Below are 17,189 nucleotides of genomic sequence, written 5' to 3'. Positions count from 1 at the left end.
CTGGTACGGGAGCACGAGGGAGCACAGAAACCTGTATACTATATTAGTAAGTCTCTGTTTCCTGCAAAGACCAGGTACACTTCACTAGAAAAACTCGTCTTAGCACTTGTTATTACTTCATATAAGTTGCGTCCTTACTTTGAGTCTCACACCATCTCCGTGATCACGAACTACCCCGTGAAAGCAATAATAAGAAAACTTGAACTGTCGGGTAGAATGGCTAAGTGGTCTGTCCACTTGAGCGAGTACAACCTGAAATTTGAACCCCGAACAGCTATCAAATCCCAAGCCCTAGCTGACTTCGTGTCAGACATTAGCCCAACCCTCCAACCTCAAGCTGACAAAGACGTGCTGACCCTGAGTGAGGACAAGGGTGAGAAAAGGTGGGTGTTGTACATTTACAGGGCTTCAAACATGAGAGGAACAGGGGTAGGCTTAGTCCTTCGATCACCTTAAGGGGAACAGATTATTCAGGCGGTACGGTGTGAATTCAAGGCGGCCAACAACGAAGCCGAATATCAGGCCCTGATCTTGGAACTACAACTAGCCTTGGACCTATGAGTCAATCACATAGAAGTATACAGCGATTCCCAGCTTATTGTAAATCATGTGAATGACTCGTATGTCGCCACGGATTCCAAAATGGTAGCCTACTTGAGAGTGGCGAAGGATCTCAAACTTCGTTTCGCTACCTTCTTCATGAAGCAGATCCCTAGAGACGAGAATGCTGAGGCATACGCCTTGGCAACATTAGGGGCAACATTCAAGCCGGGGGTAGTCTCTACAGTCCCCATTATACATGTGTTAGAACCATCTGTCTGCCAGCAGGAACATGATGAGGCAGACAAGGCTACGTACTCACAATGGACACACGAAACGAGGGTAATGTGTACCTAAACAGCCCAGGATGAACCTCCAGATTGGGGGCAGCCTTACCACGACTGGTTACAAAACGATGTACTCCTTGTCCAAAAAAAAGGAAGTCAGGAGTTTCAAAATGAAAGCCTTCAGGTTTGTATTGATTGACAACATATAGTTCGGGAGATCATTGGTAGGAGCCTACCTGCGATGTCTGAGCAGTCAGGAGGCACAGGCTATTTTGCATGACATCCAAAGCGGGGAATGTGGAAATCATGCAGAGGGTAGGAGCCTGTCCAATAAAGCACTTAGATAAGGGTACTTCTGGCTGACCATGCACAAGGATGCAATGGAATACGTAATGAAATGCGATGCATACCAAAGACATGTGCCAGTTAGCCATCAACTGGCAGAACCCATGCACCCAATAATCTCACGTGGCCCTTCATGAAATGGGGAATGGATATTGTGGGACCAATGCCCCGTGCTTCAGGAAACAGGGTCTACATGCTTGCCACGACAGACTATTTCTCCAAGTGGATAGAAGCGGAGGCGTTCCCTCAGGTCCTTGAGCGACACGTAATCTCTTTCATCAAGCGGAACATCATATGCAGATTTGGCATCCCGTTGGAAATAGTATGTGACAATGGTGCACAGTTTGTGTATGACAGAACGGAGGCCTTCTTTGCCAGGTGGAACATCGCACTATTAAAATATACCCCCAGAAATCCTTAGTCAAATGGACAGGCGGAATCCAGCAACAAAATTGTCATTGATAACCTGAAAAAGAGACTGGAGGAAATAGGGGTTAATGGGTAGATGAGCTCCCCCTAGTACTTTGGTCCGATAGAACCACTCCCAAAGTGGCCACATGGCAAACATCGTTCAGTCTAGTGTACGGGACTAAAGTCATGATCCCTTCTGAAGTGCGAGTACCAACACACAGGTACGGCTGCATAACAGAAGACAGGAATTAGGTGGAAATGGCCAGCAACCTGAACACTATGGACGAACTAAGAACCAACACTCAGATAAGAATGGCAGCCTATAAACAAACTGCTACCAGGAGCTACAATCGAAACACAAGAATCAGAACTTTGCAAGTAGGAGACCTGGTACTCAGAAAGGTGTTCCAGAACACCAAGAACCATCAAGCAGAAAAGTTTGCTTATAGTTGGGAAGCACCATACCAGATAGAAAGCATGGTGGGTAATGGAGCATACAAACTCATGACTATGGAGGGAAAACATATACATAAGCCCTGAAACATTACTCACCTGAAAGAGTAGTACATTTAGGTTTCAGCTGCTGAACCACAAAAGTCTCACCCTCAAAAGGTACATAACAATACACATGACAAACTTTGAACTTGTGCCGTTAGCGCCTGAACTAATTTCTTACAATGCAATAGTGTTCATCTGAAGGGGTACAACGCCCAGAATCCACCTGCTGGAATCCCAATCCTATTTCTGAGTACGTTTGATAGAAGAAGTGGAAACCCAAAACTTTAAGTTATGGCACCAACATCTTATTTACTCGCCTGAACAGGTAGAACATTGTTGCTTTTTGTAGCTTCACAGAAGGAACACTATTTGCCCGACACGGTATCTCGTTCAGAACGTACGTGCTAGCCACCTTGGACCTATCAGGTACTGCTAAAGGGGTAACAACTTAAAACGTGCTCTCAAATTCTTCCCAAACACTTTAAATCCTTATTTTTTCCACCCTCAGGTGTTATCTGTCAATAGGTAGCGGTAAGGGAATAAAACATGGGAGTCGCATCTTTAAGATTTCTTGCAAAAAAGGGCCCAGATTAAGTGTTGTTTTCCTTCAACTTTTTGGTTGTACAATTTGAAGGAGTACAATTTTTGCTCCTGAAACAATTTCTTTTTTAATCCACTCCCATTTGCGATATTTATTTCTTTTTTAGGATTTTTGAGAACTCTTTGAGTTGGAAATTAATCCCCAACGGTCTAAAAGAAAAAAGGACTATCAAAATGTGCCTCCTGCAAGACGTACATGGTGCGCGTGGTTGGATAGGGACCCGAGCATCCCGTAAGGACAGAAGACCCCAGGACCACCAAAGTCACCCCAACAGAACAGTGAGACGGCCAACATACAATGCATGCATGACAAACAAGCATAGTACGCACAGTAAGTACATAACAAAGAAAAAACATAAACATTACTGGCTCCAGAAGGGAGCAAGAGCAAAAACCAAACGATTGTTCAAATAAAGAAAAACAAAGCCAAATGCCTCACATGGCTAAGGCAAAAAAAAACAACGAACTACAAATAACTAGAGGGTATTCCCTCATCTAATCACCTTATCTGGAACATGCACCTCATCAGGAACAGGAGCAGCAATAGAGTCAGGGATGTCTTCCTCCACCTGCACCACTTTTTCAGCAGAAACACCCGCCCCCCTAGCAAGAGTCGCTTCCTCCTCCGCCATCAGGTCATTAATAATGCTGAATTCAGGCTGAATGGGGAAGGTCTCAGTAAATTGCCTCTCCTCCTCTGCCAGATTCCAAGTGGTGTGCGTACCAACTTGGAACTCCCACATACGCTTGATCTTGGACTCCCAGGCGACATACAGCAGGGCGTCCAGAACCAGCTTCTTCAGGGTCTGCACCTGATCCTCAGCCGCAGCAAGGTTATCAGCTAAGGAGGAGTTGGAACTCTGTGCCTTCACCAGGTGAGCTTGAGTTTGTGCTAGCTTTGAATGAGCAGTGCTCTTCTCCTCAATAGCAACATAGAGCATAGCCTCCAAATCAGCAACCCGTTGGTTGAGGTTGTTCACCTCACCCATCAAACGAGGAACCTCTTTGCGGATAAAGAGGTTCAGTTGAAGACTCTGCAAGAGGGGAAAAACTACTGTGAGCAATCTCCTCAGCAAGAACATAAAACAGAAATAGAGACGACTGTACTTACAGCAAAGGTGGTCTAACCTGAGATATCCAGCATCTCACGCATGGGTTTGATGCTTAGCATTTGGGCAGTAGCCGGAAGAAGGAACTTTTCCCGCTGAGGCCAAAGGGGAACACCAGCCTCACCACTATATCCACGAGGGAAACGAAGGAGAGTCGTAGAGTTGGGCATAGGCGCCTGGGATGTATCGATGCCAAGGGAGGAACAGACTTTGCTTCTGGCTCAGAAGCCGGAACAGTCTTCTTCTTTGGAGCAGGTTGGGCGGAAGAGGAGGCGAGCTTCCTTTTCTTCAGTTATATTACGAAATTAGCACAGAAAGAGGCTTTGCCAAAGAAAAACGGTTATTGCACCAGTCACACAGAGTAAAACAAATACAATATATAGGAAGAACAAAAGATATATGTCTCACGTGATGACATCAAAGGTTCCGTCTCAAATTCCTTCTCTAAGTTAGAGGGAGTTTCGTCTTCTTCTTCTTTCCCTTCTTCTTCGTGAGGCTCCTGATCTTCTTTTTCTTCTTCGTCCACCTTGAGCGGATGAGAGGAGGAACCTGTGGTCTGCGAGGCAAAGAGGGCGGGGAAAGTTCTAGCTTGGAGAGGAAGATTGAGGAGCCTGGTCACAACAGTGAGATATTTGGTAGCAGTTGGTTGCAACAGATATGCAAGAAAAATCCAGTAAGAACAGTGAGATCAAAAGGGGAAGACAAAACATCAACAACAGAAATTACCTTCAACCGGAGCCCACTTATCGAACAAATAATCCAAGGTAGGGGAGATTGTGTCAATTTTGACAAATATGTAGCGCTTGAACCAGCCCTCATCCCTCACTTTGGGAGAAAGGATCACCTCCGAGTTCATCTTATTACCGGATCTGAGGGTCACTTGGCCATGCTTGACAGATCTGCAGGAATACAGCGCCGCCAGATCACCAAAGGTCAGACCCAAATTATAATCTTTATCCAGAATGCACAGCTAGACTAGTACACGCCATGCATGCGGCTTGAGCTGACAAATTGCCAGCTTATTGAAGGAAAGCACTCACTGAACCAGAGAAGGCAGGGGGAACGAAAAATCCAAATGAGACGGATACTCATAGAGGCAAGTCAACCCAGGGCAGTAAAAGTCAGGAGCTTCACCAGGTTAGGGAAGGTGAATTTCCACCTGGTCATCTAGCCCAAACTTCTGCCTCACCTTTGAAACATCAGAGTGAGCATAACAGGAATCGCACAGGAATAGCTCAGAAAGAACTCTGGTGGATCCAAAGGAAGTAGAGGCATAAGGAGGTGATGGAGAAGCACGGGATGAAGAGCAGCGAGTTGATTTTTTAGTCATAGTGAATGAAAAATAAGAATAAGAGAAAAGAGGGAGGGAGAAAAGTACCTGAGGAAAGGCATTTTTTGGAAAAGAGAGAAGTGAAGAGACAAGGGGGTTAGGGTATTTCTATAGAGGGAAGTTGAAAGGGGAGAGTGTTGAAAGTTAAAAAGGAAGTCGTGGGGAAGTGGATAGGGGCATTTAAGAGGATTGGTGGCGTGAGATTGATGGAACTTGATGCGTGCTATTTATATAGACTCTTTGTGCTTATTTTGCACGCATTTCTATGCGATTCCCGTAGTTTTAGGCTACGAAATGTTCCAAATAGTGTACTTTTATTTGTTTGGCTTTAATTGCAGGAATGGACCCGGAAGGAGCAAAATTGAGCTTGGAACTGTTCCTTTAGCTTGCATTTAGGAGATGGATGGAATTGGAGCAAGAATACTTCTGCTTTGGGATGCGTGAAGTTATCTTGGAAGCAAATCAACGTCTTATGTGCTGACTCGGTGGTAGTTAACTCAATCAAGAGCTTTGCTAGCTTAATTGCTCGATCGAGTCCTTTTTGATGCTGAAGATTTCTCGATCGAACTCCTGCTATGTTCGATCGAGAGGAGGATTTATGGGGTTCCTCGATCGAGTAGATTCTATGCTCGATCGAGAGGATCTTGCTGAAAGTTGATCGATCAAGTAGTTTCAATGTGCTCGATCGAACAGTCTGTGATCTGACGCAAAATTTTATTGCGTAAACTTATTTACTTAATATATTAGTTATCTTATTTAGGTAAATAAATAGCTCTCTTATAAAAAGGAGAGACCTAATTAGGTTTAAGATTCATTCAATTCATTAATTTCAGAACTAATTCATCATTCAGTTTTAAGTATTAAGTTCGCATCGGAATTAGGAGACTTTTTGTTCGACGCAAGCCTTTCAATTTCTCGGATCTTAATTTGTGTAATTCCTTACTCTCTTCAATTCGTAGTATTAATTCTTTTTGCAACATTTAATTCTCTTGTTTCTTAATTGTTGTTAGGTTATTAGAATTAATATTTAGTTTATGCAATTTCTGTTAATTTATCTTTAAACCACGTCGAATATAGTTTTATCTATCGTTATTAGTTTTACCACCGTTATGAGTAGCTAAATTTTAATTGTCGGGATTAGGGGAGCCATGATAGTAAAACAATGACGCTATAATTAGTTTAGGAGGTTTTAAATTTAAGAATTGTTTTATAGCAATATAACAGTAATTACATGGTTAGTTGCGCGCGTCTATTTTAATTAAGCTGGTTAAATTCAAACTTAGATCGGAAGATTGGAATGAATAGACCTGTTATGAACAATAGACTTGTTGGGGCTGGTGTCCTCTACAGTTAGTGCAATAACATTTAAATCTCTAAAAGGATCAAAGGGTATACTTTTGTATTATTATCAGTTGGTCCACGTTTATCAATAACGGTTGGCTTGCTAGATAAGTTTGACGTTATTGTCATACTGATGGCGATGATCAACTGGTCCCTAAAAGTCACACCTATAGGATACGTTTGAGAGATGTGACGGTATGAAAATACAGTCATGTTGATGCCTAATTTGACTAAGCAGTTAGTCGGAGTTATTATTGACTAATAATTAGTCAAACGCGATGTTGAGATATTTATTTAATACCGATTAAATAATAATGGCTAAGACGAATTAAGCAGTTATTTCGTAAATTAAATATAAACGATTATATTTAATTAATGTATATTGAATTAATTATACAATATTGTCTTTGTCGGACATGTATTAATATTTCAACTAATCCGTGTTATTAGTCGATGTTTTAATAACCGATAACCGATGACGATTTATAATAAAACCCGTCATATACATTTTAGCGGAATTAATCGGACCACGAGTTAAAAATGAGGAGGAAGTGGAAAGCCCACTCCCTTCCCATGTACACGGTTTGGACCGAGAGGAACAAAAGGGGAGTTTTCTCTCCTTTTGTAACCTAATCATTCATTTGCAAAAATATTAGGGTTTCGGGGCATTTTTCCTCTGAAATTTCTAGATCTCACATCGTAAAAACTCACAACAACTCTCTCAATATTGCAAGTCAATTAGAGAGTATTTCTAGCACAAGGGGCATAGTCTCAGACGGTCTTGGGTGCAACGATTAGGAGGAAATCTACGTTGATTTCTATCTTAGGCCGAATTCTCAAGGACCCGAGGTTAATTCTTGTGCTTTATCATTTTCCCTTGTATTTTTGTTTTATGACAATAATCACACGTTAAATTTTGCGTTATAGTCCTAAAATTTAAGGGTTTTATACGGATATTACCCCACAAGTGGTATCAGAGCGAGGCCACGTAAATTTTTCTTTGTGATTTTCATCAAACGAAATTGGATCGATATTTTTTTTGCATAAAATTCCGTGCGGCAGATTTTTTTTATTGTCTCGGCTGTTTTGTTTTTTTTATGCAAACCGTGACATTTTTTTTTTTGCATTGGTAATCGTGCCACACGGCTTTATGCTGATCAGACGATGTTTTGTTTTCGATTTGTTCTTTGCATATTGTTTTGTAATCGATATTCATTGCAATATGTTAAAGTTTTATCAATTGTAGTTTCAATTCTATACGGATTAGGTTAATTTGCAATTGGTAATTTTTGTCAAATCGATTTTGCGAGGGTTTTTGATGTTTGGGAATTTTTCCCCCTTTTTTCTTGCTCTCGGCAATTAGCTGAAAAAAAAAAAAATTTTGCGTACTGTTCACGGTCAGGCCGTGAAAGAAAAAAAAAAAATTCGTGTTTTATTTTTTTTCGGCCATAACAAATGCACAATACGGATTTTGTGCATTCGCTTGATAGTGAAACGGTTCACTCACGTACCATTTAGTTATTTTAAAGCAATTTAAAGTAACGGATTATCATGAATTAAAATTAAGTTGATAGAAGCGGTTTTGTCGCATAATTTTAATCGATAAAAGGTGGTTTGGATAAATTTAACATACTTACGGAATTATGTCACGAATAAATTTGTTTTAGTTGATGCATTTTACTTATCGTTATTTTGAATGCCTTGAATGTTTTATTACGTATTTAATTTTTACAAACAGTTGTAACTTAGTGTGGCCTTAGTAGAACGTGTTACCGTAATGATGGAACACGGTCTTGGTTGTATTTTGAGATCTCGTATCTCCATTTTGATTTTTTCCTTGTAATTACAGTTTTTATTTAGAGACTCGTGGGTTCAGGCTGAGCAGGAGTAAGACTGAGTATTTGAGGTGTCAGTTCACTAAGGTGGCGGGGTTGAGATCGACAGAGGCGGGGAGTATTTTTTTCGATGGGAATGTTGTTGAGGGTTCGGATTTCTTCAGATATCTAGGATCTTTTATTCAAAAAGATGGGGAGTTAGACGGAGATGTGGCTCACAGAATTAAAGCGGGATGGTTGAAATGGAAGAGTGCTTCAGGGTTTCTATGCGATAAAGATATGCCCCAAAGATTAAAGGGAAAATTTTATCGCACGACAATTAGGCTCGCCCTACTTTACGCTCCGAGTGTTGGGCCGTGAAACATTGTCACATTCAAAAGATGAGTGTGGCGGAGATGCGCATGTTGAGGTGGATGTGCGGACATACAAGGAAAGATCGGTTAAGGAATGAGGTGATTAGGGAAAAGGTTAAAGTGGCGCCAATAGAGGACAAGATGATGGAAAACCGACTAAGATGGTTTGGCCATGTGAGAAGGAGACCTATGGACGCACTTTTGATTAGGAGGCTGGAGACTTGGAGAAAACAGAAAAGGTCCCTAGAGGCGAGGAAGAAGACCGAGACAGACATGGTTGAGAGTGATAGAGCACGATATGAGAGTTCTAGGGCTTGAGGAGAGTATGGTGACGGAGAGGGCACAATGGAGGGAAAGGATACATGTGGATTTTTAGTATTTGATGTTTTTTGACAGATTTAGTGTTTTTATTTATTTATTTAATTTAAAGAAATTAATTTATTTATTTTTCTCTCCTTTATTACACACTTTTTCAACAACCACTTTCTTATAGATTTTACCTGGTTCATTCCGGATCCTTAACTCTATTTCGGTTTTTAAAAATCGTTTTAATCTTTTCTCTCGATTTAAATTTTAAGTTTTTATAAAAGAAAGACGGAATTCGATTTTAAAACCCCTAAGTTCACCTTGACTTTCCATTACATTTTCGTTCTCCCTTTTGTTTTTTATCTTCCCTTTTTTATTCGCATTTTGAGGTGTGCGTTCACCCATGGACGGTTCGAAAGGATGATTCATGTCAGCCGACCCCAAATCATTTTGGGATTAAGGCTCTGATGTTGTTGTTGTTGTTGTTGTAATTACAGTTTTTATTTAGAATGTAAATAGGTTTATTTTGTAAATTTTAATTGTAATTTTGAAGAAGACCAAAGATAGAGATCGGATGTTCACTCCCGCTGCATGGACAAAGATGGAACATCAAGACAAGCTTCTCGGGTCCAACGGTGGATTCCAAAGTTGTATTATGTTCTTTTTACTAGGATAGGCCACACTAGGAATTTTATTTACGTTTTGCATTCTTTTATTTATTTTATCGTAACGATAGATTGCATCATTTTCCGCCTAAAACCAAACCACCTAATAATTGCATGAAAACTGACTCATATAGAGGTCACGCGTTAGTTTTCTTTGATATACAGATATCACATGTTTTTTAATTAAGCCATCACCTAAGTTAATTCATTCACGTAATGCTAGTTTTTCGTTCACTTAAAATGAATTAAAACTAAGTTGATGGGATCTTCCTCGTATAAACAAAAATTGAGAACAGTCTTTATAGGTCAAACTCCAATGAATCCCTTCTTCGTCGGTAGGCATAATATGACCCCTTCTACGTCGGGTAAGTTGGAACTGATTGACCTATTTTATCTCAACACTATGGTCACTCGTACGATCCTGTGATTATGGTGGACTATAGATAGGATTTACGGAAATCTATCGACCAAGAGTTCTAACGATAGAACTAGCTACACAGTTGGCTTATCAATTTACGGAAATTGAGTCTTGGGATCACTTGTATTATTCTTGAGGGAGATCAATTATGCAAGTGCAATGAGTCTACACGATTAAAATGAATTTTTAATAGACTTAAATCACCTCGATGAGTTGCTTATGTCGTTTTGTTTTTCCTTTCTTTTTCAGTGTAGATCACGATCACTTAAAGTGCTAATAACAAAATGGTTGGCCGTGCTGACGACCCAATGCCAAGTGCCACATTGGACCGTCAGTCCTGGCTTCGGATCTTCATGAATCGGATGAATCGATCAACTCGATCAAGAATGATGGATCAAACTTCGCGGACCGGGAGGCGGCATTACGGAATGCTTTGCCGCACCGACGGAAGCTCAAATTTCGACAGAGCCCATCCCGTCAAACCCAGGTCCCACGGCTGGAGCTAACGAGATCGCCAAGTATAACGATTTCGTCATGGAAGCGGGTGCGATTAAAAACGTACTCATTTTTGCAATGGAATCCAATTTGCAGAAACGCTTCATAGCCCAAGGTGAAAACAAGATTTTCACCACGCTCACTAAGGAATTCTCAAAAGCACCGAGAATCGTGACCTATGAGCATACCACTCGCTTCTTTGATGCGAAACTCCGAAAGGGCCAACCGGTTAGCCCACACATTCTCAAAGATGATTGAGAATGTCGAGATCGGAGGCGCTTGATTGTAAAATCAGCGAGAACATCGTGATTGACCGCATGCTTCATTCACTCCACGATGGTTTTGCGCTCTTTAGAGCGAATTACTATATGAATGATTTGAAGAAAAGTCCTCATGAACTACACTCTTTTCTCGTACAGACCGAGAAGGACATGAAGTTCAGTGGGAGCTTGAAACAGGATGTTCTTGTTGTGTCAAACAAGGGCAAGGGTAAGGGCAAAGCTCAGGCAGACCTAGCGGTAGGTAAACCGAAGTTTAAGAAGTCAGGATCAGGTAAGAGTGGGCCTGGTGAGGCAAGCAACTCATCAGGCGCAACAAATAGCAAGACCGAAAACATGGAATGCCATCACTGCCACAAGACTGGGCATTGGAGGCGTACATGTCCTGTTTACCATGAGGACATAAAAGCAGGTCGCGTTAAACCTGTTGGTATGTCTTCTTCCTCTTCTACTTTTATTCATATGATTGAGATTAACCACGCAAGTTACGGAACTTGGGTACTAGATACTGGTTGTGGTTCTCATCTATGTAATCATGTGCAGGGGCTCCGAAACATCGAACCCCTCGTAAAGGGTGAGGTGGACCTGCGTGTCGGGAATGAAGCACAAGTGGCTGCCGTCTCGAGGGGAACATACGTGATCCAGCTTCCTAGCGGATTTGAGTTATTTTTATATAACTGCTATTATGTACCCAATCTTTCTAAAAACATTATTTCAGTTTCTGCACTTGACAAACTTGGTTTTTCATTTGTAATAGAGAATAATAGTTGCAGTTTCTCATTACACGATATGATTTATGGCAAGGCAGTCTCCATGAACGGAATTTATGTTCTAGATCAAACCACCGAAATATTGCACGTAATGAATAAAAAGTTAAAGGTTGGTGACAAAGATCAAACGTATCTATGGCACTGCCGTATGGGACACATTAATGAGAAACGCGTAAAACAGCTCATAAAGAATGGAGCTATCTCGGCCTTTGATTTTCAATCATTTGGCACGTGTGAATCATGTCTCATTGGCAAGATGAGTCGGATTTCCTTCAAAGGTGTTGGAATGCGCGCTGCTGACCTATTAGGACTCATACATACGGATGTGTGTGGACCTATGTCAATCACCGCACGAGAAGGCTATAGGTATTTCATCACTTTCACGGATGATTTAAGTAGATATGGCTATGTCTACTTAATGAAGCACAAAAGTGAATCCTTTGAGAAATTCAAGGAATACCGAGAATCGGGTACGAACCTCACTGGGTAGAAAGATTAAAACACTCGCGCTCGCACCGTGGTGGCGAGTATCTTTCTCACGAGTTTGATCAACACCTCAAAGATCGTGGGATTGCCTTGCGCTTAACTCCACCTGGAACACCTCGGTTGAATGGTGTGTCCGAACGGAGAAATCGAACACTACTTGATATGGTTCGATCCATGATGAGTCACACCGTGTTGCCCGACTCATTGTGGGGTTATGCTCTTCTCGTCACCGCTCTAATACTTAACCGAAGTCCGTCTAAAGTCATTGACAAGACTCCATATGAACTATGGAAGGGAATGGTCCCTAACTTGTCCTTTATACGGGTTTGGGGCTGCGAGGCTTATGTCAAGTGGAGACACGAGGATAAGCTCGGCCCGCGATCGGTCAAGACATACTTTATAGGTTATCCTAAAGGAACGCTTGGTCATTACTTTTATTCGCCGACCGAACAACGTGTATTTGTTGCGGCTAGTGCGACATTCTTAGAGAAGGAGTTTCTCGAGAATGCAAAGAGTGATAGAACCTTCGAGCTGTCGAAGATTCCAGAACCAAATACCGAGCAACCATTGGAGGAACCAGTTCCTTCAATCCCGGCTGCTGTGAATATTCCTGAGGAACCTAGGAGGTCGGGAAGAGTCTCTATTCCTCCGGACAGATACATTGGTATGGTGGAGGAACATGACATAGATGACATTCTACTCTTAACGAGTAGTGAACCCACAACCTATAAAGGTGCCATGACTAGTTCCGACTCAAAGCTATGGCTTGAAGCCATGCAATCCGAGATGGACTCCATGTATGAGAACAACGTATGGGATCTTGTTGACTTACCTGCTAAGGTTCGTCCCCTTCAATGCAAATGGCTTTACAAGATAAAGCATTCTGTGGAAGGTCAACAAGATATCTATAAAGCACGACTAGTTGCTAAAGGTTTCACCCAAGTGCCAAGTTTGCACTACGATGAAATATTTGCACCCGTAGTCATGCTGCGTTCCATTCGGATTATCTTAGCGATTGCCGCTTTTCATGACTATGAAATTTGGCAGATGGATGTGAAAACCGCCTTCTTAAACGGTTTTTTGGAGGAAGAGTTGTACATGGTACAACCCGAAGGTTTCATCGATCCTGAACATCCTAAGAAAGTGTGCAAGCTTAAGCGTTCCATTTATGGACTTAAGCAAGCTTCTCGGAGTTGGAATCATCGTTTCGACCAAGTGATAAAAGAAAATGGATTTACTCGATCGGTCGAGGAACCATGTCTATATATCAAGTCGAGTGGGAGCAAGATAGTCTTCCTAATATTGTATGTCGATGACATACTCCCGATTAGGGAATGACATACCTCTCTTAACTTCGGTAAAAGTATGGTTGAAGAACCATTTCCGGATGAAAGATCCGGGTGAGGCACAAAAATTTTGGGCATCCGTATCTATCGAGATAGATCACGTCGGATGTTATCTCTCGATCAGAGTCTTATATAGACAAGATACTAGAGAGATTCAAAGATGACTAACTCCAAAAGGGTTTCTTCCTATGGCTCCAGGGTGCATTTGAGCAAATCTCGGGCACCGGAGACACCGGAAGAGAAAGAGCGCATGACACGGATTCCTTATGCCTCGGCTATAGGATCAATCATGTATGCCATGATATGCACACGTCCGGACGTGGCATATGCATTGAGTATGACAAGTCGATTCCATCAAGATCCGGTGAATCACATTGGATGGTCACAAGAACATTCTTAAGTACCTACGGAGGACTAAAGCTTGGGCATTGACTTATGGAGGCGAACAAAAGCTATCGCAACCTTGTTACGAGATGCTAGCTTCCAAACGGATCGAGATGACTCAAAATCTCGATCTGGATTCGTTTTTACTCTTAATGGCGCTGCATCACCGGAAGAGTTTCAAACAAAGTGTTACAAAGAGATTCTACGACCGAGTCCGAGTAATATGCCGCATCTGAAGCTGCAAAGGAAGCGATATGGATGCGTCAATTCTTACAAGGACTATCTGTAGTGCCTAGTTCGAATGACCCGATCACCATCTATTGCGATAATAGAGGTGCCATCTTCCAAGCTAAGGAGCCAAAGTCTAGCAACAAGTCTAGACATGTACAACGGAAAGCTCATCTAATCCGAGATTACGTGGAGCAAAAGGAAGTAGTGATAGAAAAGATTGCTACAGATGATAATATAGCAGATCCTCTCACTAAACCATTACGACAAGATAAGCATGAAGGGCATGTTAATTCCATGGGAATTAAACGTGTTCCTGAGTTGTAGTACTCTTTTATGGATTAGATTCATTCTCTTTTGTACTCTATACGACATCATCGTTTTGATATTTATATATTCTGTTTTTCATGTGGATTTGTACGACAATTTTGAACACCACAAAGTGAACTGAACAAACATTATATTTTTGGTCCTTAATTGCCCACGTGAGCTGATAACTCTGGCAATTATTTTGTGACGTTGGTTGATGGTGGGTTCAACGAGCCATAAGTCAAAAGGTTAACTGACCAATCACAGAGGCGATTTATACGGATATCTCGTAGGACACAATTGTGACATCGACGTGGAGTCCTAAATATTTTATAACATTCGGTGCCAGGTCGTGGATAGGACCTCCATGCTGATCCTAAGAGTCGATTCTTTTGACTATCGACTGTCTCTTGAGACTAAGGCAGATTTTGGGAGACTTTGGTTTCTTTCTCACGGTCATCCGTAACAGGGGGCCAAGTAGATTTTTTCTGGGTCATTTCATGTTGTGCTTAGATCGGCAGGGGTTGAGTTGAAGGAAATATTCAGCCTTTATCAGGTACTCGATATTTCTCAGGGCCACTCGAGGAGTCAGAATCGAAATGCATGGCCATGCTCGAATACGAATTTGTTTTATCAGTTAAGTTACTCTCTAGTCGGGGAAACCACTCTTGATACAGATCGATTGTAAAATACGACCTTTGCGGATCCGGATCTGCAAATTGTTTTACATTGAGTGGGAGAGATATTTAAATGAATATGAGAATCGGTTATCGCACATACACTTGTACGGACAAGTGGGAGTTTGTTGGAGTCGTGTCCTCCAGTTAGTGCGGATAACGTTATTGCACATACACTTGTACGGACAAGTGGGAGCTTGTTGGGGCCGATGTCCTCTACAGTTAGTGCAATAACATTTAAATCTCTAAAAGGATCAAAGGGTATACTTTTGTATTATTATCAGTTGGTCCACGTTTATCAATAACGGTTGGCTTGCTAGATAAGTTTGACGTTATTGTCATACTGATGGCGGTGATCAACTGGTCCCTAAAAGTCACACCTATAGGATACGTTTGAGAGATGTGACGGTATGAAAATACAGTCATGTTGATGCCTAATTTGACTAAGCAGTTAGTCGGAGTTATTATTGACTAATAATTAGTCAAAGGCGATGTTGAGATATTTATTTAATACGGATTAAATAATAATGGCTAAGACGAATTAAGCAGTTATTTCGTAAATTAAATATAAACGATTATATTTAATTGATGTATATTGAATTAATTATACAATATTGTCTTTGTCGGACATGTATTAATATTTCAAATAATCCATGTTATTAGTCGATGTTTTAATAACCGATAACCAATGACGATTTATAATAAAACCCGTCATATACATTTTAGCGGAATTAATCGGACCACGAGTTAAAAATGAGGAGGAAGTGGAAAGCCCACTCCCTCCCCATGTACACGGTTTGGACCGAGAGGAACAAAAGGGGAGTTTTCTCTCCTTTTGTAACCTAATCATTCATTTGCAAAAATATTAGGGTTTCGGGGCATTTTTCCTCTGAAATTTCTAGATCTCACATCGTAAAAACTCACAACAACTCTCTCAATATTGAAAGTCAATTAGAGAGTATTTCTAGCACAAGGGGCATAGTCTCAGACGGTCTTGGGTGCAACGATTAGGAGGAAATCTACGTTGATTTCTATCTTAGGCCGAATTCTCAAGGACCCGAGGTTAATTCTTGTGCTTTATCGTTTTCTCTTGTATTTTTGTTTTATGACAATAATCACACGTTAAATTTTGCGTTATAGTCCTAAAATTTAAGGGTTTTATACGGATATTACCCCACAAGACTACCCTAATCAGAGCGGAAGCTATTTAGGAAGAATCTAAGGCGGATAGCGGACCGGAAGGACCTTTCCATTACCCTTCTCACTACAGACCGACTGACCTTACCTTTAGCTGAATTGCATAATATCATGGTGAACCAACATCCTAGCATCTTTCTCCCTATTTGATCACACTTTATTTCATTCTTGCTTGTTTTAATTGTTGTTTCTTTTATTGTTTAGTTCTTTAGTTTAGCTAAATCGAATCAATCAAAACCCCCAATTTATGATCGTAGACAGACTAGATAACAAGTAGATAGCGACCGCCTCCCTGTGGATACGATACCCTGCTTACCTCTACTGCATAAGTTTAGGCCGGTTAGGTTTATTTTTGATAGGTTGCGATAGCCGTGTCAAATTTTGGCACCGTTGCCGGGGAGGCAACTAGTTTATTTACTTGTTTTATTTTAGTTTGTTTTAGTCTCAAAGGATTTTCAATTCCTTGAGACAGTTCTAATTCTTTTCTCTTAGTTTTGTTTATGCCCAGGTCCAACATGTCAGAGTTAGTACCAGCTGATGCTGAACCAAAGAGGACATTTCGCCGTAGACAAAACTTATTGAGGGAGATTCGTCGAGAGGAAGACTTGAGTACTCTTGATCCAGTTCTAGAGAATTTCACTTTTGCAGAAGCTCAGTCTTTAGAGGAAGACAAATCTATTTCTGCAACCATTACTAAATCTGCGAAGATGCCTAACATTGCTAGTCATTCTGAGCCGACAGCTGATTCTATTCCTAAGGGTTTCAAGCTTTCAAATGATAAGGGGAGTACCTTTGATATTCATCCCTCCTATATTAATCTGGTGGAGAGAAACCTATTTAGAAGAGTAGCTGGTGAGGATCCAAGAAAGCATATGGAGATCTTCACAGATTACTGTTCTATTATTCCTGCTACTAAGGGAGTGACTCAAGAGAAGACTAAGAAAGTCTTGTTTCCTTTTTCTCTTACTGATGGAGCTCAGG

This window comes from Silene latifolia, chromosome 3 (genome assembly GCF_048544455.1).
Source record: "Silene latifolia isolate original U9 population chromosome 3, ASM4854445v1, whole genome shotgun sequence".
NCBI lineage: Eukaryota > Viridiplantae > Streptophyta > Magnoliopsida > Caryophyllales > Caryophyllaceae > Silene > Silene latifolia.
The sequence above is the reverse complement of the archived record's forward strand: the minus strand, read 5'-3'. Positions refer to the sequence as shown.